The 24,345-nt window shown below is 39.0% G+C and overlaps 1 protein-coding gene across 1 annotated transcript in view; it reads right to left on the bottom strand.

Moving 5' to 3' along the window:
- Window positions 1–24,345, bottom strand: part of LOC122803879 (coiled-coil domain-containing protein 170-like) — a 1,585,583-nt gene that overhangs the window by 1,196,504 nt on the left and 364,734 nt on the right. The gene's annotated exons all lie outside the window — the stretch shown is intronic.

The following is a 24,345-nucleotide window of genomic DNA, read 5'->3' as shown; positions in this document are numbered from 1 at the left end:
AAACCTATAAAAAATACATTGATTTTAATTTTAAAATAGAACTCAAGGAAATTCTGTCATTAAGACCTGGTACTTGACAGGCATTAGTTTTAATCTGCCATGTCAATTCCTGAAATTCTAGCCATTCATCCATTGGTCCCCTTCTTGCTCCAAGGTCAATATGGTCTGTGGCTCCAAACTTAAAAGTACATGTGGGGCACACACAAATGTGCTTGCACAAAGCACTGTTTATGTTTTTATTCCTGATGTCATACAGGTGTTGATGCACCCTTTGCCTCAGTGCTCTTTTGGTCTTACCAGTATAGAAACTGTTGCATAGGTCACACACTGCGACATACACCACCCCCTTTGAGTAACAGGAGTATCTCTTCCTAGGTTTTACCATACCATAACCAGTGATTTTGATGGCCTTACCTTGAAACATGACTGGACACTGTTTACATCTCCCGCATTTGTAGCAACCACCCAGTGTGGGTGCACAAGAGTCTCTTTCTAATAGGCCCTTTAAACTAACTTCCCTCTTGTACACTATAGTGGGGTTGTTTCCCACTACTGAGTGAACATCATTGTCAATAGTGAACATGTCCCATAATCTGCATATAATGTTCCTGATATCATATAAGTCAACACTAAAAGGAAGAATAAAAGCTCTTGAGAAACAGTTCTGTCTCCCAGTCTGGGTTTCTTCAGTGGGGCCATTCTCACTGGGCAGTAAGCAAAAAAATGTCCCAATTTCCCTTTTTCTAATCACCTCATTGGTAATATCCTGAACAAAATTGCCAGGGTAACCCCTTCCAGTCAGCATGTTTTTTAGCTTAGCACACTCACTCAAAAAATCATCAAGTCCTGACACCATTTTAGTTAACCTAGCATACTGGCCCTTGACTAGGGCTCTTTTTTGGTGCACAGGGTGCCAGCTATCAAAATGCAACAGTGTGTTTGAGTATGTTGGATTCCTATACAAATGAGAAGTGAAAGCCTTGTTTACATAGTCTTTTTTGACTGTTACATCCAGAACATTCAGTTGGAACCACCACTAGGACAGCAAACTAGTTTCTTTAATGGGCAAGCCCAACAGGATGTAAATGTTGACTTGGACAGTGATGACATGGTTAGCTAGAATGGTGTCAGGACTTGATTATTTTTTGAGTGAGTGTGCTAAGTTAAAAAACATGCTGACTGGAAGGGGTTACCCTGGCAATTTTGTTCAAGACCTTGCCAACAAGATGATTAGAAAAAGGGAAATTGGACTTTATTTTGTTTACTGTCCAATGAGAATGGCCCCACTGGAGCAACCCAAACTGGGAGACAGAATTGTTTCTCAAGAGTTCTTATTCTTCCTTTTAGTGTTGAATTCTATGATATCAGGAACATTATATGTAGATTATGAGACATGTTCACTATTATCAATGATGTTCACTCAGTAGTGGTAAACAACCTCACTATTGTGTACAAGAGGGAAGTTAGTTTAAAGGGCCTATTAGAAAGAGACTCTTGTGCACCCACACTAGGTGGTTGCTACAAATGCGTGAGATGTAAACAGTGTCCAGTCATGTTTCAAGGTGAGGCCATCAAAATCACTGGGTATGGTATGGTAAAACCTAGGAAGAGATACTCCTGTTACTCAAAGGGGGTGGTGTATGTCGCCGTGAGTGACCTATGTGACAGTTTCTATATTGGTAACACCAAAAGAGCACTGAGACAAACGGTGTATCAACACCTGTATTAATCAGGAATAAAAACATAAACAGTGCTTTGTACAAGCACATCTGTGTGTGCCCAACACATACTTTTAAGTTTGGAGCCATATACCATATTGACCTTGGAGCAAGAGGGGGACCAATGGATGAATGACTAGAATTTAAGGAATTGACATGGCAGATTAAAACTAATGCCTGCCAAGTACCAGGTCTTAATGACATAATTTCCTTGAGTTCTGTTTTAAAATTAAAATCAATGTATTTTTTATAGGTTTATTACTTGTATTTTTTCTAAGAATATCAAATTTTAATAATTTTTATTAACTTTGTATAATGTTTGTTTTAAAGGAAATGATGTAATTACATTGACCAATGGTTAGATGGGGTGGTGTATATATGTTTGTCATGAATGATCATGTGATTTTATTCTGATGAAGTCTGAAACTTGACGAAAAGCACTTAAATAAACCCGGATTTTTGCTGGTGGTCTGTTCTGTATGCTTCTTTCATCAGTGTATTATAAAGTACTATCCCCAGAAGTTTCACCTAAGATATAAGTGCTAACCAGTTATCTCAGAAAAAATGAATGGTTGGATATGGAATTAGGGGTTTCGGCTATATAGTCTCAAAAGTTTGAAATTAGGTATTTCAAACTTTCGAGATTATGTAGTGATCCTGGTCAGTGAGACCCAATCATAACACTTTGTAGTATATGGAGTTTTATCTACTCCATACTAGCTGTTAGAAAAAAGAAAAAGCTAAAGTGGTTCACCAGCTTTGAAAACCAGTAAAGCACTTAGTGAGTGCTGTTACATGGACAACAAGTTAGGAAAAAAATCAAGGACAGTTTATAAATGCTGTCCTAATATAAATAATTTACCTACAGACTGATGTCTGCAAACTTCAATGGACACAGAAGAAAAAGATATTCAGTGACCAAATGAATGCCCCTTTTCTTATACCTAGCTATCACTGTGCTTAGTGGGTACATAATTGTTAAACACCTGTGAAAGGGCTGTTACATTCAGGTCTTCCTCAGTAGTAATGAGTAACAGGTTTAACTTTTTTCCATTTTTGGAGCATAATCACAGCACTCCATGCACTGCAAACATCTTACAGTCCAGGAATGTTGAATGATGGCACATCAAATGTTTAGCAATGCCCATTGCTACATCCTGTTTCTGTCTAAAGTATCTACTATTACAGACAAAAACATTATTTTCAAGCACTAACCTCAGTGCTTCCAATATCAAAGTGTTGATTTTAGCATCATAGATCTTTGTTTCTGTTAGTATATTACTTATGCCCATTAAGCCATACTCATTACTGATAACCGTAAAAAGACTGTTTATGTCTAGGGTAACTAATAACTGATTATCCATATCTATGTTTTTAGATGCATCAAGCAACTTTGTCAAGAATTGTCCTGTATCTTTTAAAATCCTAGGATACAGTTGTAACACTTTTTTTTAACTTTGTTTCTACTCAAATAGACAAGTGCTCCATGACGCACCCTCTACCCGAGACTATGGGTCTCATGGGTGGTGGGATGATTTTCTTGTGTATTTTAGGGAGCGCTTTGAATAGGGGTATCATCGGATGTTCTACCTGTAAAAAATCAAATAGTTTCACATCTAAGATGTTCGCATTCCTTAAACTTACCAAATGCAAATTCACTTTACATGCAATGTTTTTTATCTTTAACGTCGAGATATTGTGGGCGGACACTGTGGTACAGAGGTAAGTGTTGTCACCTCACAGCAAGAAGTTCTCCAGTTCGATCCTTAGCTGGGGTGCCTTCTGTGCAGAGTCTCCGTGTCCTCCCTGTGGTTGTGTGTGTTTCCTCCATGTGCTCCAGTTTCCTCCCACATCCCAAAGACATGCTGTAGGTGGATTACACACTCTAAATTGGGCCTAGGTGTGAGTGCGTGCGTGTGTGCCTTCTGTGGAAGGTTGGGCACCAGGCTGGCAACCCGACACTGTAAAACTCTACTGCCAATCATGAGTGTACAGGTGATCCACTGTGGCGACCACTAACCAGGAAAAGCCAAAAGAAGAAGAAGAATGGCGAGATATTGTCATATGTCAAACTATCAAAGGGAGAGGCAGACTTGATGGAGTTTGCTCAATATCTAGACAGCACCACAGATTTTTTAAGGTTCTCTGTTAGATATGACAACATAGTTATTGATATTTTGGATATATGTTTGATCAAAAATGATAGAGGTGGCCTGGAGACTACAATTTTTAGAAAAGAATGTTGGAGGAATCACTTTTTAGAGTTTCTTAGCCTGCATCCCAGATGCACATTTCAAAATATTGCAGTTGGTCAAGGCCATAGGATTTCTTGATTATGTACAGAGGACAGTACTTTTAATAATGAATTAGAAATTTTAAGGAAACATATGGGTGAAAGGGGGTACACTCAAAAAGTGATTGATGAGGGTTTGGCACAATCACGTAGAAGTAGAAATGATAGGGCAGGTCCATGGTACTCTGTTAAGGGGCAAACAAGGGAAGTAAGTGATAGAATGGCTCCTGTTAATAGAAACAAACCTAGGGTCATGATGAGTTACAGCAATAATATTAATGGCATCTGTTACATAATTAAAGAAAATTGGAAAATATTACTAAGTGATAGCCTGAAAGATGTTATAGAAGCCATACCAAGTTTTGCCTTTAGACGCAACAATAATTTGAAGGATTTGCTTTGTAAAGAACCAGGGATGAAACAACAAAACAGGAGTGTTTCCAGCAGGATAGGAAGGTTTCCGCGCAGACATTACAAAGCTAGTTCTTATATTAAAACTGGTGCTAATTATTTTGTACATCCCAGTACCAGTAAGAGGTATGCTTTTAACTTTTATGCAGATTGTCAAACTGAAAACCTGATATATTTAGCAGTGTGGTTCTTGCACAAGTTGTTACATAGGCAAGACCAACTGTAAGCTGAAGAGTAGAATACTTAAACATGTGTCTTCTATAAGGCGTAGGGATGAATTAAATGCTTTTTGTCAACATATATTAAAACATCCTGATCATGTTTTTTTCTTTTATGGTTTTGCAAATGATTAAAATGAATGGGAGAGGGGGAGATATTGTCAACATCACTGAATTTAATGAATTAAAATGGATATTACAGTTAGCAGCTGATCATTCTCCTGGTTTAAATACTGCTATTTCTTTAAAACCAGCCTTAAAAAAAGAGGCGGGTGATTTATTGAATGTGATTGGATGACTACATTTTAATGTTTTTTATATAACAGTGATTAAATGTGTTAGTGAATATCTAAAGAAGGGTTATCCCGAAAGCACTTACATTGTTTTATTAAGAGTTTTATTAAAGAGTTTTATGGCCAGTTGGACTTTGCTGCTTATTTCCTTTTCGCAATTTTACTACAAAAGTAAAATTTCTAACTTTGCACTTGAGTATTAACCACTCATAAAAAATTAAAACCTTTGAATGCTGTTTCTTGTATATCCATCTCTAAAGAAAAGACTCAATTTATCTCCTCTCTCCTAGTTACCTCACCTCTTCTCACAAAATTATCACAAGCATGCCAAGCTTCATATAAACACATATGTAAATTCTATAAATAAGCTACTATCATTCACTACACCTTCTCTTTTTCTTATTTCACATCTTACAAATCTGTCTCCTAATTATTTCACTAACTTCTTCTTTCGGCTTTTCCCAGTTAGGGGTCGCCACAGTGGATCACCTGTCCGCTCATGATTGGCAGTGGAGTTTTACGGTGTCGAGTTGCCAGCCTGGCGCCCAACCTTTCACAGAAGGCACACACATGCACACACACACACACACACACACACACACACACACACACACACACACACACACACACACACACACACACTCACACCTAGGGCCAATTTGGAGTGTCCAGTCCATTTACAGCATGTCTTTGGGATGTGGGAGGAAGCCGTAGCACCTGGAGGAAACCCACACGACCACAGGGAGGACATGCAGACTCCGCACAGAAGGCACCCTAGCCGAGGATCGAACCGAAGAAATTATATCAATTATTTCACTAGCTGATCAATGCAAAAGACATACAAATGAAGGTTTAAAGGACAACTCTCTCCAATACCTTTTCTTAAATCAAAATATCCCTTTTCTACTAGATTGCCATCAGCCTCACAATGTAGCTTTTGTATATGTGTGACTATTTCCCTAGAACTGAAATACCATTCAACTTTTTCTATAACATCCCATGAAGTAGTTTGTCAAAGTCATCTCCTACTATACCTTGATCCCATAACCACATACCTCTTCTAAAAGAAATTGACAAAAGTAACCAACACATCCAAAATATACTACATTTTGTCACATCCGCTGCTTATATTCTACTCAAGGTAACATCTTACAAATCCTCTCTTGCAACCCCTAATCATAATCATAATTCACATCTAACAGTGATATTAAATATCAACCCTCCACTTGATTTGTGTTTCCTTATAAAAATAAAAATATTGTTTAAAATATCTGTCTCCCTACCTCATTTAGTATCTGTGAACTATTTATTTATGTGAGGCAATAAAATGTATGGATTTTATAAGATAAAACCATATTTTGGTGTGCCATTATTAACCAATTCCCTTACAACATCTCTCAGCCTTCTTACTTGTGATAACCTCCCTCAAGCACTATTCGCTATCTTCTATCTAACTGACCCTTTTATTTGTTATTAAGTTTGATTTCTATTTATTACTCCACACCATGAACTCTTCTCCCACTCTTAAAACTTTGATAATACTCATATCCATTCCATCTCCTATCTCCCCAATTCAGATGAGACACTTTTTTAAAAGAACCTGTGTCTCGCATTCTGTTTCTTTCCTCTTGTTCCCCCATTTCATATTCAGACATAATATTTCCATTATTTTTTCTTGTAACTAATACTTGTTCATTCTTTATTATATCGGTGTGAACAGCAAAACTCTTCCTTGCTATTTTTGTAGAAATTCTTACTATTATTTTCTGTAAATCAAAGTTTTAAAAAAATTATCCATGCAGATTTACTGTCACAAGAATCCTACTCTATCTACTTGTCTTCCTAGTATTCTGTTATTTGACTGCCTAATAGTTTCTTCAACATATTCATTATTATGACCTCCAATAAACCTTATTCACTACTTCCTACCCTGGCTAAGCCTTCTTCATCACAATCCTCATTTTTATGGTCCTCTTATTATAACCAACAACATGCTACTCCATACCATGTTCACTTCTCTAGCTGTTAAATCCTTTATAACATTATTTCCTATCCCATCATCTTCTCCAAATTCATTGCTTTTCCATCCATACTAAATATCTGCTGCCTTTTTAATGTGAAACCCCTGTCATTCTGCTTATTTTGTTCTGCTTATCATTTTTTTACCACAATATTTCCAGTATTTCCATATTTCTTATTTTCAACTGAATCCTATACATAATCTCTCTCTCTCACACACACATACACACACACACACACACACACACACAGTAATGTAATTAATGCATTTATCTGTGCCTAGTTCAGTAAAAAATATTACTAGTAACTTCTGAATATTAGTTGTTAAAAAACTGGACTGTACATGGCTATGAATCTTCTACTATCCACTTTTATCTCCATAACTCATTATTTTCTGTATATTTCTTTCTCTCCCAAAAATATATACTTTCCTTCTTTTAATTTGCATAGACATTTGCTGCAGTGCAAGCATTGTATACAAACTCCATCTGCTTTTCTATTCTGTTCTCTTTATACACAGAGGTAAAAAGTAACAAGAAACTAAAAAGGGCACAGCCTGCTTGAAATTGTTAGCAGTAAGGAAGTTAAGCAAGTCCATGGTTTTAATACATTTTTGCAGTCTTAGTCAGCAGCTGTTTTCCTTATACATTTATATGAAGGCAGCAGCACATATAAAGATAAACAAATAGGTTCATAGGTGTTTGCTAGGCTAACAACCACAAGGGCTGTTTCAAGCCTAGCCATGCATCCCAAATCTCTGATACATTCTGGTACCTTTGATAAGGTTAAGCAGGGGCTCGGGAGGTGAAACATTTACAAGCAGGGTCCTGCGAGATGAACTGTTTATGGGCTGCCTGTGTCCATTATAGACACTGCAGGTATGTTGTCAATATGATAGTTACAAGGGGTGGATGACTTCCTGAAGAATACTAGTATGCATTTCTTGGCATTTAGTTTTAGTTCATGGCTCTGACGCCAGTTATTTGTCTGCGTCAGCCCTTCCTGGAGAACATTTATGTCAGTGGGCAATTCAATAACAGATCCTAATTTGTAATCATCAGCAAATTTAGTCAGCCAGAGGCCAGAGGCCATTGGCATTGGCCTTGACTTCATTTAAGTAAATGCCAAAAAGGAGCAGTCCCAGGACAGATCCCTGAGGGTCTCCACTTGTGACTGGCCTCTTTGTAGAGGTGGACTCCCCAGTTCTAACTTCCTGGGTCCTATCTGTAAGCTAGCTGGTTATCTACCAGGTGACATAAGTGTTTGTACTTAATTTCTTAAGTTTGTCAACAATGCCCGAGTGGGGAGTGTGTCAAATGCCTTGGCCAGGTCAAAGTAGGCAGTGCCTTCTTCCATTGCTTTGGTGACCTTCTCAAAGAAATTCACCAGGTTGAGTAGGCATGACCTGTCCTTGATGAAACCAAATTGGGTTGGGTCCAGTGTCTGGAGGTTTTCTATGTCATTATTGATCATTTCCATGTAATTCTTTCCATGGCTTTAAATGTAAGAAAAGTGAGACTTATGGGTCTGTAGTTTCCAGGGTCTATAAATGGCCCACATTTGTGCAGAGGGACAATTGTTGCTGTTCTCAATTTGTGAGGCATGAAGTCTGTTTGAAGGCTATAGTTAAAAAGCAATTCCAGAGTCCCTGTTAGGTCATGTTTCATGCTATTTAGAAGGCATCCTGGATATTGTCAGTGCCCATTGATGCAGTGTTCTTCGCCTTAGAAGGAGAATTAAGGACCTGTTCCCTAGTAACAACAGGAAAGTTATATTTGATGATATTTCCTGAGGAAAGATTGAGGGGAGAGAGAGATAAAATTGGAACTGAATTTGTCAGTCAGTAGGTTTGCTATATCTTTTATCTCAGTATAAGTGGTTCCATTTGTATGAGCTCTGCACACAATTGTGTATTGTCTTTCAGTTTTCGGACATAGCTAAAGAATGCCTTGTGATTGTCCTTGTCCTGAGAGGCCAAATTTACCTCAAAATTGGCTTTTGCAGACTATTTGTCCTCTGAGTTGTTTGTTTAGTGTGATGAGAGTGCTTTTATCCTGCTGGGTGCTGCACCTCCTAATTTTTGCCATGATTTTCTTCCTTCTTTTATACAGCCCCTGAATATAGAGATTAAAATGCACATTTTCTGCCTAGTTTTAAATGCAATAACTATATTTTGTAATGTTTATTTAAATACAAGACATATAAAAATAATTTAATTAAGTAAATATGTGATACTAAATTCAAGACAGCTTTTAGAAAACTATGTACAGGATTTTATTATGTTTCAATCTCCACCTGTGCACGTGTGTGTGCACGCACACATACACATGCGAGCTCACACACAAACATCAATTTTCTAAGAATCAGATTTCTTTTCTTCATAAACAGTAGAGCCAAGTTTCCAAAGCATTCTTTCATTTTGCTTTATACCTGCTTCCACATTATCTGTCTTGTGCTTCTTTGATTTTACCAGGCTACTGTCACTTTTTGTCTCTCTGTCTCATATCTCCCCTTTCCAAATTTCCTTGTATCTTTGAGATCTCATTTATGTGATTCTGTTAAAGTTCACTTAAATTCAGTTATCTTCAAAAATTAGCAATTAAACTGAAGCAAAGCTCACCATATAGCAGTTTCCTTAAAACCAGCCTTTGTAAATTATAATGAAATATTTCTGTGAGCTAACTAAACAGTTACTATGGAGACATGGAGCAGAACTTCTGCTTATACCTGATTCAGTTTGAAATACAATACTTAACCAGAAACGCTACAATGACACATTATTTTCTCTGTACCTTATCTGTCTATGAGCTTTCAAGCTGGGACCATCTGCTGCCCAGTCTGATTTTCCCCATTACTGCCATGCCCTTGTGTGTTTTCGTCTCCCTCTTGACTACTTAGGATGGGTATTTATTCAGTAACAGGATTCAGGACTGATTTATTTAATGCTTAGAAGCTGTTTTACCTATGCTGTTATGCGTGCAATTAGCTATTTTCTTTATTCAGATTTTTCTCTACTGCTGATCACCTGTATCACCATTATGGGTTTAGTTTATATAGTCAGTTTAATTTCTAATAGCAAATTTTAGCAGATCAGGATGCTCATGTGACATGCCATGATGTGATGCTATGCCAAACTATATATGATGTGTAATTCTGCCCTTAAAAAGTTTTTATAAACATGAGAACCCTCCATCCTCTGGAGAGAATAAATAAATGTGCATGCAGTTTCATCCTATAGTCAGTGAGAGGAAAAACTTATTCAGTTAAGAACTACCAGAAACACTGACTGGAGAAAAGAACTTTCTCTCTTTTAGTACACCTAAACTGTGGACAGTCACTGCAAGCATGTATAGGAACCCATACCACCAGCAGAACAAAGATGGTAAAGATCAGTCTAGTGAAAACCTTTTATAATTCTTCAAAGTCAAGAAGGTGCTGGAAATAGTACCACAGATAGTACAGTGCTGCTGCAAATATATGCAGGTAACAAAGAAACCTCAATAGATACACCATCAAAGACAGGACATACAGCAGAAACCTACAAAAGCATAAATGTTACAAAATAATGTATGAGATCATTGCCACCCAGAAAGGAGCTAAACATCAAGGGGACATGACATCATGGGACAGGTAGGGAGACAGAGTTAAAGACAATATGAAAACGTGTTCTCATTTTGAAAAAAATGCAGATATATGACACCTTGTTTATCCACCTATTATATACATCTCGGTCATCCAAGATGCACTCTTCCCAACGCTATACACTGCCTTCACCCCCACTTTCTACTTCAGACAGGTGACTAAAAGGGTAATAAAGAAAGCCATACTTAACATAAACTCTATAAGCAATGGAAATTTCTCAAAACTACACCCTAAATTTCTCTAATGGCATTTACTCATAGCGCTAGCACCCTTACAAATTTACTAAACCTTTCCCTTTCTTCATGAATATTTTCCACATTATTGAAGCATATAGTCATTATCTTTCTACCTAACATTCCTTACTCCAAGGAATGTAAATGCAAACCAATAGTCAACTTAAGCCCCCTCACAAAAATATTCGAAGGAAAAAAACTTATCTATAAACAAATCTCTGAACACATTAACAAACATGGGCTGCTCAATGGCTAACAACATTAATCCACAACTCCTTCAGCACTATGCATGCTCTCTAAAGAGAAACTGATAATATATGGAATGATATTAACAAGTCTAAATTACAAGGTGGCCTATTCATAGATATGACAAGAGCATTTGAGAGAGAGTCAGTCACAGCCTTCATAAAAATGGTTCCAAAGTTATTCTGAGACTAGAGCATCTCAAGTTTATCATAATAACTACTTTTCCAAACAAGGAACGTTGGGGCCCTGTTCTTAGGTCTCTGTTAGGATTTGCCTTATGGCCTTTCTAAACTAAATATAATAATGTACACTGATGACTTCCTTATCCTAAAATCCTATAAAAAACTTACCTGCCTTATAGCAAAAATTGCAAAGCAGCTTCAAAGTCCTATACAACTAGACATACAACAACAAGACAGCTTAAACTATACTACAAATGCTCTTATCTTCTCAGACTCACAGTTTGTCATACCAGAGCAAGTAATCTATTAATACCAAAAGTCAAACATGGTCTCCCATTAATCATTACAGTGACAACACAAAAAAAAAAAATTCAAAAAGAAATAAGTAAACTTTGCAGACCTGTTTTACTTCTCGATCAACTTACATATATACATATACACAATTATATATATCTATACATACATTCAAACACACACACACACACACACACACACACACACACACACACACACACACACACATGCACACACACACACACATATACATATATATATATATATATATATATATATATATATATATATATATATACACATAGACAGAAAGATATATACATATGTGCATATATGTATACACACACACACACACACACACACACACACACACACTGTTGATAGCTACGAGGGGGAGGGGGAGAGGGAGAGGCAAAGGCAGAGGATCGTGAAGATTTCAGGACCTGGGAAGACCAATGACCACACAAAGCAACACACGACATTATTAAATACATCAAGTGTTTCAGTTAACAGCAATTCACTTGTTTTAAGACCCTCTTCAGCAGTTCAAAACTGTAATACTCTTTGTCCTAATCAAAGTTCAGTATTTAACTTGACTAAGAGAAATTTTCTAAAGACCACACTTCTCTACTGAATAAAGGTTTCACTTACATACCTGCACAATGAGCTCAACTAGTGGATATATGAACAGATGTATGTTTGTATGTCAGAAAATTGAACTTAAAGTGTTTCTTTGATAACAACAAGGATGACATCAGTGACTGTTCACAAAATACGTTTGATACACAAGCTTCTGATCTGCCTTTAAAGAGAAGTAGTCGTTCAACCCTGTTTTGGATAGTACACTTAGTATTTTCTTGCAAGTCTGTAAAAAAGATATTAGACAGCTGTCCCAAAACAAATCTGCGGAGAAATGGTTTAGTTTAACTCCAGGGGAATCACAAGCATTAAAATCTTTCACTTCTGACACCTCATTGAGAATTATTAGGGCAGATAAGGGAACAGGAGGATTAGTTTTAATGGAACAAGCAGATTATATTATGAATATTGAGGCAGAATTAAATAAAAGCGATTATTATAAACCAGTCACAGTGGATTTTGTGAAACAACAGTTTAGCATAATAGATACTTAGCTGGATGCTCTTGAAAGGGACCAGTACATTAATTTTCAAGAGCTTTACTTTATGTTAGTATCTGACCCCAGCTTAGGAAAGTGTTTTGTAATTCCTAAGATTCACAAAAATGCACAGAACCCTCCATTTAATATTATCATATCCAACAATTGTTCTAAAATGGAGCGAAATTCAGAATATATTGACTTTGTTCTGAACCCGATAGTACAGGACACACCTTGTTATATAAGAGATTCTTGGGGTTTCTAAATGAGTTATTTGAAGCACAACTTGATGTTATGAAATGTATTTTTGTTACCCTGGATGCTGTCTCTTTATATACAAATATTCCATATGTAGAAGGGAAGGAACATGTGAAACTACACCTTATTAAGTATGCTAAATTTTCGAACGATGAAACTATGACTTTAACTGTTCTTATTGACACAGTTTTATGTAACAACTTTTTCCACTTCAATGGACAGATTTTTCAGCAAATCAAGGGTGTAGTGATGGGGTCAAAGATAGCCGCAGCATATGCTAATCTTGTACTTGCCACTTGGGAACGGGAAACTTTAATAAGTCTACCAGGATTCAACTACACTAGATTATATCATAGATATACTTATGACATATTTTTTGCATGGACAGGGACTGCTTCTCAACTGGACTTGTTCACTCAAACAATGGGAGAAAGTATTAAGTTCCTCTCTTTTGTCAAATCTGGCTGTGGTTATGACAGCTCTTTCTTAGATACTTCCATTACTATTGACTATGCAAATAAATGTTTGGTGTTGAACATTTTCAGAAAAGATATTTACAGAAACAATTTTTTAGACTTTACTAGCCAGCATACCTCTCAGCTGTAAAGATTTTTGCAGAATGTCCAGATTTTTGCCTCATATTTTTGTTCAGTTTCTCACAAAATTGTGGTTTTCTGCAAATTATTGGCAAATTAATGAGTATTAAAGTCATAAATGAATAACATACATTTGAGTTTTAGACTTCATACCCCTCAAAAAATCATACTAAAGCCAAAACCTGTTATTCTATCAATTTTCTAAGTTTGTAAGAGCAATATTTAAAAAGTGCCCCTATTTTTGGGCCCTTTTCCCCAATTATTGACTGCTTTGTCCAGATTTCTTGCTCTAAGAGGTTGAGAGGTATGCTAGCCAGCACCCTTTTTACATGAAGTATAGTGTTTCAAAAGTACAGTTTATTAGGCTGTCTAGACTGGTAAGTGATGATCTGCTTTTTAAAAAGGAATAGACTTCCTTGCTGATTTATTTCTACAGAAATGCTACTCTAAAGACCTGGTGTATAGAGTAGCCTCTGAAATCACTACAGTACATTCTATTAGATTTCAATCCATTCTGAAATTTGGTTTCACTCCTATCACGAAGGAAGAACTACATCGGGTGACAGAAAGGTGAGTTTCCCGAATCCTATCAGCAGAGACATGCAGGCTACCAGAAACATTGTATCTAGTAATTGGAACATAACTGCAAGCTCGGATACTATGTCTGGACTACTGGGCAGCAATCCAATGTTTTCTTACAAAAGAACTAGGACTTTGAGTAGCTCTTTTGAAAACAGAGATTCCCCTTTTCTGATAGAAAAGGTTCACAAATGAGACTGGCCCAGCTGGGATGTTTAAATGTAACAAATTTATTTGCTGTCAGTATATCTTTAGAGGTTCTAGTTACACTTTTAAACATAACAATTTTGTAGTCACATTTGCTAACCATTTTCATTGTTGTTGTTGTGTCTTTCGGCTTTTATTGGTTAGGGGTCGCCACAGCGGAACTCCGGTCCGCTAATGATTGGCAGTAGATTTTTACGTGCCGAGTTGCCGGCTCTGACGCACAACCTTCAATGAAGGTGTGCCCATTCATGCATGTCTCCCCACAGAAGACGGTCTAGCTGAGAATCGAACAGGACAACGTCTTACTGTGAGGCGACAACGCTACCGCAGCACCACCACATTTTCATTGTAATACTACAAATATAGTGCATGCAGGGATATGTGTGATGTGCAACTACTTCTTCACTGGAAAACAAGCCGTAAGGTTTCCGACCATGTAAAAGAAGATTGCGGTGCTATAAGGGCCAGAGACTTTCATAATGCTTTAGCTTGACATTTTGCTGCTTGCACTAATTTTTTGAAGTACCATTTCTTGGTTTTAGAGTAAGTAGAGCTATTTTTCGGGGATTACTCTGCACTGTTAGAATTGAAAGAACTCCGATGGCAGCTCCAGTTAGGAGTTGAATCTGCACCTGGTTTAAATGACTCTTTAAATTTAAAATGTGTTCTACAGTGGCAACATTAGTTTATTATACCACATTTTTCTACTGATATATTTAGCATACTGATGTATTTCATATGCTGCTAAGAAATTGTTTATGATAGTAGGAATGTATTTTAAAATGGCAAGTAGAAACATTAAGGTATACTAAGGACAACCTCCTAATGTTTATTCAAATGCTGACATCTACCTCATGTCTAGGCATCGGGTGATTGATTGGTCATGTTATTCTACAGTTACCAAACTTTGAATTACCTTATGTTTATTCTTGTTTATTCACTCGGTGATTGGCTGGTCATGTTATTTACAGTAGCGAAGCTTTTTTAATATATTTTATGAAGGTGTTTGGGAATTTGAACTTCTTAAATAGTAAAAGAATGAAAGCACTCAACTACTGGTTCCAACGCAATTTTCTTTCATTAATGCCTGTTGAAGTTCTTATTTCATATTTATTATTTTCTTTGTAAGTAGTGCCTCAGTTTTGGTTACATATATATATATATATATATTATATATATATATATATATATATATATATATATATATATATATATATATATATATATATATATATATATATATATATATATATATATATATATATATATATATATATATATATATATATATATATATATATATATATATATATATATATATATATATATATATATATATACACACACACATGGGTTCCCTTCAGAATGTCGAATTTACAAAACTTTGAATTTCATATGGTCAAGACCATATGATTGAAGTTTTGAAATCTCGAAATTCTGAATGGAGATCTGCATACAGGGTGGAATGGGAGATTTCCCTTTTCCTCACTGTAGAGTGATCTTGGAGTTGGTATGTTTAAGTAGCAGGGGTGTAGGGGGAGCAGCCCTCCCCATGTGGGGGGCACAGGGGATGCAGCCCACCGGCAAAAACGTTGAGAAACTTGTTTTCTTATTTTTTTTGATTCATTTCAGAGTTTTGAGATTTCAAAACTTTGATCATATGGTCTCGACCATAGGAAATTCAGTATTCTGAAGTGAATACATATACATAAATATATATATATATATATATATATACACACACACACACACACACACATATATATATATATATATATATATATATATATATATATATATATATACAATTCGCCAGGTAATGAGATATAGATATGGCTGGCTGTGGCCTGGTTCATTACCCTGCATAGGGCCTCATTTGACCACGATCCAGCTCTGTTGACTCTGTAGGCATATGATGCAACAATAAAGACATTGGGAAGTCAAAAATAACATGCAGGTGACCTGCAAGCTTGTATGCCCCCCCCAAAATATAACGGTATGTTGTATGCAATAGTAAACATTTTTTGTGTGGCTTGTGGGCTGTTGAAAAAAGCTGCTTCAGCATCTATGCTATCTGTGATTGTTTTGCCTTACTCAATGCACTAGAGAAATAATTAATTCATTAACCTGCGTAGATTACATAATACAGTCTAAATTTCTGACATTTAAATAATATGTTTTTGGTGGACCTTCTTCATAGCTTCAAGCAAATGTGAAGGGTTTGACACTTGTCAGGTTATATTTTCTTTATTATTTGGAGTGAAGCTCAGAACTATTTGATCTTCAGTATCCATTATGCAGTCATTGTTGCATATTACTATGATATTGTCTGCTCTAAAAGTTCAGATTAGAAAGGATTCCTGTGATTAGTTAAAAAATGTTGTCCTATCTAGCAGTTATACCACAAGACTAAAGCTCTGACTTGTTAATAAGATACTGCCTGTGCCAAGGGTGCAGGGTTTCAATCTTTCCACCTTCATTTATCTATTGTGTGACTTTGAGCAACTCACTTAACCAGACAATGCTATCAGGCAATTGGAAATTTGGGCTAAGATCTTTAATGGTCTCCTGAACTGCATGCCTAGTAACTAACTATAAACCTGTGGCTGATTTTTTTTTTTTTTTTGCCATCACTTTCCTATTGCATGGGGGATCTAGTTCAGAAAATGTTATGGCAATATGTCAGCACACCAATTTTATTTTATTAAAAGCAACATTGGCCACTTATTCTCCCCACAAGCTTTTCCATGTTGGAGTGAAGCCTTCTAGCTTACCAGTGGGAGTGGTAAGCACTAGGTAGCCTATCTACCACAAGAGGAATGGTTTCTGGCACAGAAATTGTAGTTTATTGGCCGTTTGGGCAGTTTTTCCATCCCTTTCAACTTTCTGGTTTAAAAGCCTGTGTTTGTGTGGGTTTGCGCTTGTTTAAGTTCTGCACAGTGGCGCTGAGCTGAAGTAAACTATTACAGGTGCTAGAAAGTCTGCTCTTCAGTTTTTCCCTTAGATCTTGCTAGTTCTTTCTCTCTCTTGCACTTCAAATAGCTTAATCACTTTGCACTTCAGCAGGTTTTTGTAGCAATTATTGTAGCACACCTAAGTGACATCAGCATTAGTCATTCTTCATGGAAATAGCTCCGCTACTTAGTAGTTACGACCACCCCTCCTGGCATGATTAAAAGGCAGTTCCCTATGCTTTCTCCTATTAATCTGGTGCACTTGGGCATTCTGAGGCAGTGTAGCAACTGCCTCTTGTACACAGATAACCCTCTTCTCTTACTTCCCAACACTCAGACTTGTGAGAGAGGCACTTATATCACCAAAATGGAAGCTATGCACTCTCCAGCCAAGTCCGGCCTAGCTGGTCAAGATGAGAAGGTCAACACCTGCACCACACCACATGCAACACATAGCCCTCTAGAACACCCACCATCACAGCTCTCACATAAAAACACAAACCACACACCCACCTTCATGGAGGCTCTCAATAGAAATGTACCCAAATAGCAGAGACCTTCAAGACAGAAACACACTCAACCACCACAACACAGCACAAACCAAGGACACATAGCTCACCTCCACAGTGTGCCCCACAACCTAAGCCCCTAAGGCTAAAAACCTTCCCCAATACACTAATCATAGATGACTCAATAGTGAGGCATACAGATGTCCCACTCACTAGGTTGAGTAAAGAGAAGGTAAAAGTCAACTGTCTATCAGGTGCCAGAATCTAACACATAGCACATGCACTCAGGTCAGTTCACAACAAGTACAAGTATGAATCTGTCATTGTCCATGTGGATGTGGGTGCAAATGACCTGAGATGCATCTCCCGGGACTACATGAAAAGAGACATGGTGGGGCTCTCAGATTATGTGGCCCAGGCAGGTATGACCCTAGCCCTGAGCAGTATCCTACCATCACCCAGAATGATACCACAATACAAACAAAAAAATTATTGACTTCAACAATTGGCTAAGTTTCTGGTATCATTCTAAGGGGATCCAGTATTTGTCTGCTTGGGCTGACATGATTGATAGACCTCAATGCTTTGCCAGAGATGGCCTGCATCTGTCACCCCTGGGTTTCCAGGTACTGGCTAAGGCTCTTGCCACCCTATAGTGCCTTTTTTAGGCAGTGTTCCATAGACCAAATTACCACCATAGCAGCTATAAATAAATGCAATCTGAGGGTCATGCTGTTCAATGCTAGAAGTCTAAATCTCAAGATGCACTCACTTGAAGCACTCCTCAAAATGGAGAACATTGACATTTGTGTTGTAACGGAGACTTGGTTTAAAGCAGCAGAAAGCACTCCTACACTACCAGGCTATGACTCATTCCACACCATTCAGCCCTGAAACATGGACCGAAGCTCCAAAGGCGGTGGTGTCTCCATATTCAAAAATGATATGCACACCTCCAGACTAGTAGCCCAGCATAATGCATCTGAGATACTTCAGGTACAGCTAACACTGGATAAGACGATGATCCTGGTTCATAGGTGTGTAGTAGGCTAATGGCCCTGGAGCCTTTACAAGCCTATCCCATAGGATTACACTGGCATTGTGCCACCCAAACTTAGTTCCTAGTGCCTCTGTCGAGTAGAGCCACTGGGGTAATCCCCAGGGTGAATTTTCTATTTCCCATCCACTCATCAAGATTTCTCTTTAAAATGGCCAGTGAGGCACTTCGCTTGACATGTATGGGAAGTCTGTTCCATAGCATGGGCAGTCTCTGAGTTATGAACCTGTCCCCACAGCTTGTTCTGTTGATTGTGGTAATGAGGTTGAGGTCTCTGGAGCATGTAGTGTTGTGGGATTGGAATTTCTTTAGATGTAGCATTTCTAATAGAGCTGGGTTAGACATGGCTTTGTAAGTCAAGCAGAGATTGCCTCTAAGTAGGCAATATGAGACAGAGAATAGTTGGAGTTTTTTGAGTCTGTCCATATAGGACAAGTGTTTAAGGTCTGGGATCCTCTTTGTGAGGTATTTTGCGGACTCTCCAGTTGTTGCAGGTGTCTAGTGAGGTACATGCCAAATGGGGCATTGTACTCAATGATTGGCCTAATGAGGGAAGAGTAGAGGGAGACAATGACTTCTTTCTTCTTGGATGCAAAACCCTTAGTAATGAGATGTGCCACATAGAAGGACTTTCTGATCACAGTGGCAATGTGGTGGTCAAAAAAATAGGTTGCTGTCAACCTGTGTTCCCAGATCTCTTATAATGCCTTCTGTGTTCAGTGGACTACCATCGATGTTGTAATTCATGGAAACTGGGTTTTTCCCAAAGGGGATGATGGCACATTTTTGAGCATAAGGCCATGGTTCTGACACCAGTCGTTAGTCTCAGTGAGGCCTTTCTGTAGGATGTCAAAATCACTTGGGGAGTTAATTATGGCTCCCTACTTGCAATCATCTGCGAACTTTGTCAGCCAGAGTCCCTTCATGTTGGCCTGGACTTTAGAGAAGTAGATACCAAACAGGAGGGGACCCAGGATCGAACCCTGTGGGACTCCACTCGTGACTGGTCGGCAATCTGACTTGGAGTCAGCTACTTTCACACTGTGGGTTCTATCTGTGAGACAGTTTGCAACCCACCTATGGATAGGGGTTGATGCCTACCTTAGTGACTTTTTCTATGATTCCTGAGTGGGGAATGGTATCAAAGGCCTTGAACAGATCAAGGTAGGCTGCAAGAACCCTACCTTGCTTTTATCCACAGCTCTGGTGACTGACTCAAAAAAGTCGACCAGGTTGAGCAGGCATTATCTACCCTTCACAAAACCAAACTGTGTGGAATCCAGAGTTTGAAGATTCCCTATATCCTTGTTTACTAGGTCCATGATGATGTGTTTCATAGCTTTGCATATCAGACTCATCAGGCTAATGGGGCAATAGTTCCTAGGGTCTGTAGTCACTCCTCCTTTGTGGAGAGGGATGACTGTAGCAGTGTGCCATTTCGTAGGGACAAAGCCTGAGGTGAGGCTGTGATTGAGCAGAGCACACAGGTGAGGTGCCAGTTCACTCTGTAGTTCATGAAGAACACAGCCAGGGATATTGTCAGGTCCCATAGAAGCTGTATTCTTGGCCTTGGACAATGCTGTTTTAACCTGTGCAGCAGTAATACCGGGTGCCTGGCAATTTACTGGTATTGCGATCAGCCCTTTGTTGGGGGAGAGAGGGGTAAAGTTGGCACTGAATCTGTTGGCCAGTATATTAGCAATATCTGTTGGCTCAGTATAGGAGGTACCATTGTGCAGTGGCTCCGAGCAAATCTGGGTATTGCTGTGAAGATTCTTTACATAAATATAGAAAGCCTTGTGGTTGTCTTTACTATCTGCTGCAATTCTATTTTCATAGCTAGCTTTAGAGGATTTCATGAGGGATCTCAACTTTTAGTTGAGGCTGATAAGGGAGTTTTTCCAGTCTTGGGACTTCACCTTATTCCGCATCAGTTTCCTCCTTCTGTTGCAGAGTTTGTTTATGGCAGGGGACCACCAGATTTGCTTCCTTTTTTGGAGGAGAGCGTTTTAGTTCTATTGGCATGGCGAGATCTATGCATTTGTGTACATGTTCGTACAGGGCATTAGTGTATGATTTGGTGGTCATGCAGCTGTTCTCCAATTGCATGGGTGCTGTGAACGTAGCCACCTCTGTTTTTAGGAGCCTAAAGTTAGCTTTGGAGAAGATTTTCATGGTGGTTACCTTTGCAGTGGGGGGGGTGTGGATTTCCAAGGTGATTAGTTTGTGGTCGGATCTAACCAGGGAGGAGTTGACTATTGGTATAGAGCAACAGTCACCCATGTTAGTAAAGACCGGGTCAAAGATATTGCTACCTCTAGTGAGGATAAGAACGAGCTGGTCCAGGGCATTGGAATTAATGAATTCCAGGAAACGTTGAGCAAGTGTATTTGTACATGAGTAGTTTTCCCAGTTAATGGAGGGGTAATTTAAGTCACCCAGTATGAGAGTGTTAGATTGGACCCTAATATTCTCCAGGATGCTTAGGAACATGGAGTGTGAGTCCTGGGACATGGTTGCAGACCTATAGCAGGCTATGACCTGAATCGCTGTCTTACCCAATGTTAGCTGCACTTGAAGTATCTCTGATGCATTATGTTGGGCTACCAGTCTGGAGGTGTGCACATTCTTTATGTATATGGAAACACCACCACCTTTGGAGCTTAGGTCCAAGTTCTGGGGCCAAAAGGTGTGGAATGAGTTATAGCCTGGTAGTGCAGGGGTGCTTTCTGCTGCCCTGAACCAGGTCTCTGTTACAGCACAAATGTTGATGTTCTCCATTTTAAGGAGTGCTTCGAGCGAGTGCAGTTTGAGATTTAGACTTTGAGCATTGAGCAGCATGACCCTCAGATTGCATTTGCTATAGGTCCCCAACCATGTCCCTAGACTCTCACTCCACTTTCTTACCACCCGGGAAACTATCAAGGTCCAACCCAACACTCTCATACTAGGAGACTTCAACTACCCCTTCATCAACTGGGAAAACTACTCAAGCACCAATACACTGGCCCAACACTTCCTGGAATTCATCAATTCTAATGCCCTGGACCAGCTCATTCTGACCCTCACTAAGGAAGCAACATCCTTGACCTGGTTATTACTAACATGGGTGCATGTTGCCCTACATCAATAGTCAATCCATCCATAGTCAGATCCGACCATAAACAATCACCATGGAAATTCACATCTTACCCACACCCCCTATAATGGTAACCACCTTGAAAAATTTTCCTAAGCTGACTTTGGGCTCCTAAAAACAGAGGTGGCTAACTTCACGGCACCAATGGCAATGGAAAATAGCTGAATGACTTCCAGATCATACACCAATGCACTGTACGAACATGTACATAAATGCATGGAACTAGCCATGCCCAACAGAACCAAGACAGTCTCCTCCAAAAAAAAAGGAAGCAAATCTGATGGTTCCCTACCATTAATAAACTCTACAACAGAAGGAAGAAACTGAGATCCCTCATCAAATCCTCCAAAGCCAGCTATGAAGGCAGAATTGTGGCAGACACTAAAAGCAATCACAAAGCCTTCTATAGTTATATCAAGAACGTCCATGGTAATACTCAGATTTGCTCTGAGTTTCTGCACAACGGTACCTCCTATACTGAGCCAAGAGATATTGCCAGTATACTGGCCAACAGATTCAGTGCCAACTTTATCCCTCTCCTCCCCAAAGGACCAATCACAATACTGGAAGAATGTCAGGCACCAAGCATTACTGCAGCACACGTTAAAGCTGCATTGTCCAAGACCAAGAATACAGCTTCCATGGGACCCAATAATATCCCTGGCTATGTTCTATATTAACTACAAAGAGAACTGGCACCACATCTGTGTGCCCTGTTCAGTCACAGCCTCACCTCAGGCTTTGTCTGTACTGAATGGCGCACTGCTACAGTCATCCCTCACCATAAAGGGGGAGCAACTACAGACCCTGGGAATTATCACCCCATTAGCCTTATGAGTCTGATATGTAAAGCTATGGAGCACATCATCATGGACCTGGTTAACAAAGATATAGGAAATCTCCAAACTCTAGACCCCATGCAACTTGGCTTTGTGAAAGGGAGTTCATGGCTGCTCAACCTGGTTGACTCCTTTGAGTCAGTCACCAGGGCTGTGGATGAAGGTAAGGCAGGGCATACAGCTTACCTTGATCTGGCCAAGGCCTTTGATACCATTCCTCACTTGGGAATTATTGATAAATTCACCAAACTAGGCATCAACACCTATATCACTAGGTAGGTTGCAAATTGGATCACAGATAGAACACACTGTGTGAAAGTAGCGGACTCCAAGTCAGACTGCTGACCAGTCATGAGTGGAGTCCCACAGCGATCAGTCCTGAGTCCTCTCCTGTTTGACATCTACTTCTCAGAAGTCCAGGCCAACACAAGGGGACACTGGCTGACCAAGTTCACAGACAACTCTAAGCTGGGAGCCATTATTAACTCCTCAAGTGATGCAGACATCCTCCAGAAAGGCCTCACTGGACGAATGACTGGTGTTGAAACCATGGCCTTAAGCTTAATGCCAAAACATGTGTCGTCATCATCCCCTTTGGTAAAAACTCAGTTCCCACTAATTACAACATCAATGGGAGCCCACTGAACACTGAAGGTAATATAAGAGATCTGGGGATGCAGGTTGACAGCAACCTTTCCTTCGACCACCACATTGCCACTGTGGTCAGAAAGTCCTTTTATGGGGCACATCTCATTACCAAGGGCTTTGCATCCAGGAAGAAAGAAGTCATTGTCTCTCTCTACTCTTCCCTCATTAGATCAATCGTTGAGTATAATGCCCCATTTGGCATGTACCTCACTAGACATCTGCAACAGCTAGAGAGGCCACAGAAGTACCTCAAGAAAAGGATCCTAGGCATTAAACACATGTCCTACACAGACAGACTGAAAAGACTCCGGCTATTCTCTATCTCATATCACCTACTTAGAGGCAATCTCTGCTTGACTTACAAAGCCATGTCAGACCCAGCTCTGTTAGAAGTGTTACATCTAAAGAAATCACAATCCCTCCTCACCACATGCTCCAGAGACTTCAACCTCATTACTACAATCAACAGAACATGCTGGAGGGACAGGTTCCTCACCCAGAGACTGCCCATGCTCTGGAATACACTTCCAATATATGTCAAGCAGAGCACTTTGCTATCCCTCTTCAAGAGAAATCTTGATTAGTGGATGGGTAATAGAAAGTTCACCAAGGGGATCACTCCAGTGGCTCTACTTGATAGAGGTACTGGGAACTAGTGTCAGGCAGCACAATTCCAGAGCACTTCTATGGGCTAGGCTTGTAAAGGCTCCAAGGCCATTAGCCTAGTACACACCTATGAACCTATAAGGGTAGCAGGCACTGCATTTGTAGATGAAGCACTGAAATGTAAAGTTATTTGTCAACAGCAACATTAGCATTAGTTATAGCGCTCCTTAATGAGGAATTATTAATTTTAATTTTACATCCAAGATTGTGTATACTGACTTAGCATA

Source organism: Protopterus annectens, chromosome 6.part0 (genome assembly GCF_019279795.1).
Source record: "Protopterus annectens isolate FY-2018-M chromosome 6.part0, PAN1.0, whole genome shotgun sequence".
In the NCBI taxonomy this organism is placed as follows: Eukaryota; Metazoa; Chordata; order Ceratodontiformes; family Protopteridae; genus Protopterus; species Protopterus annectens.
The sequence above is the reverse complement of the archived record's forward strand: the minus strand, read 5'-3'. Positions and strand labels throughout refer to the sequence as shown.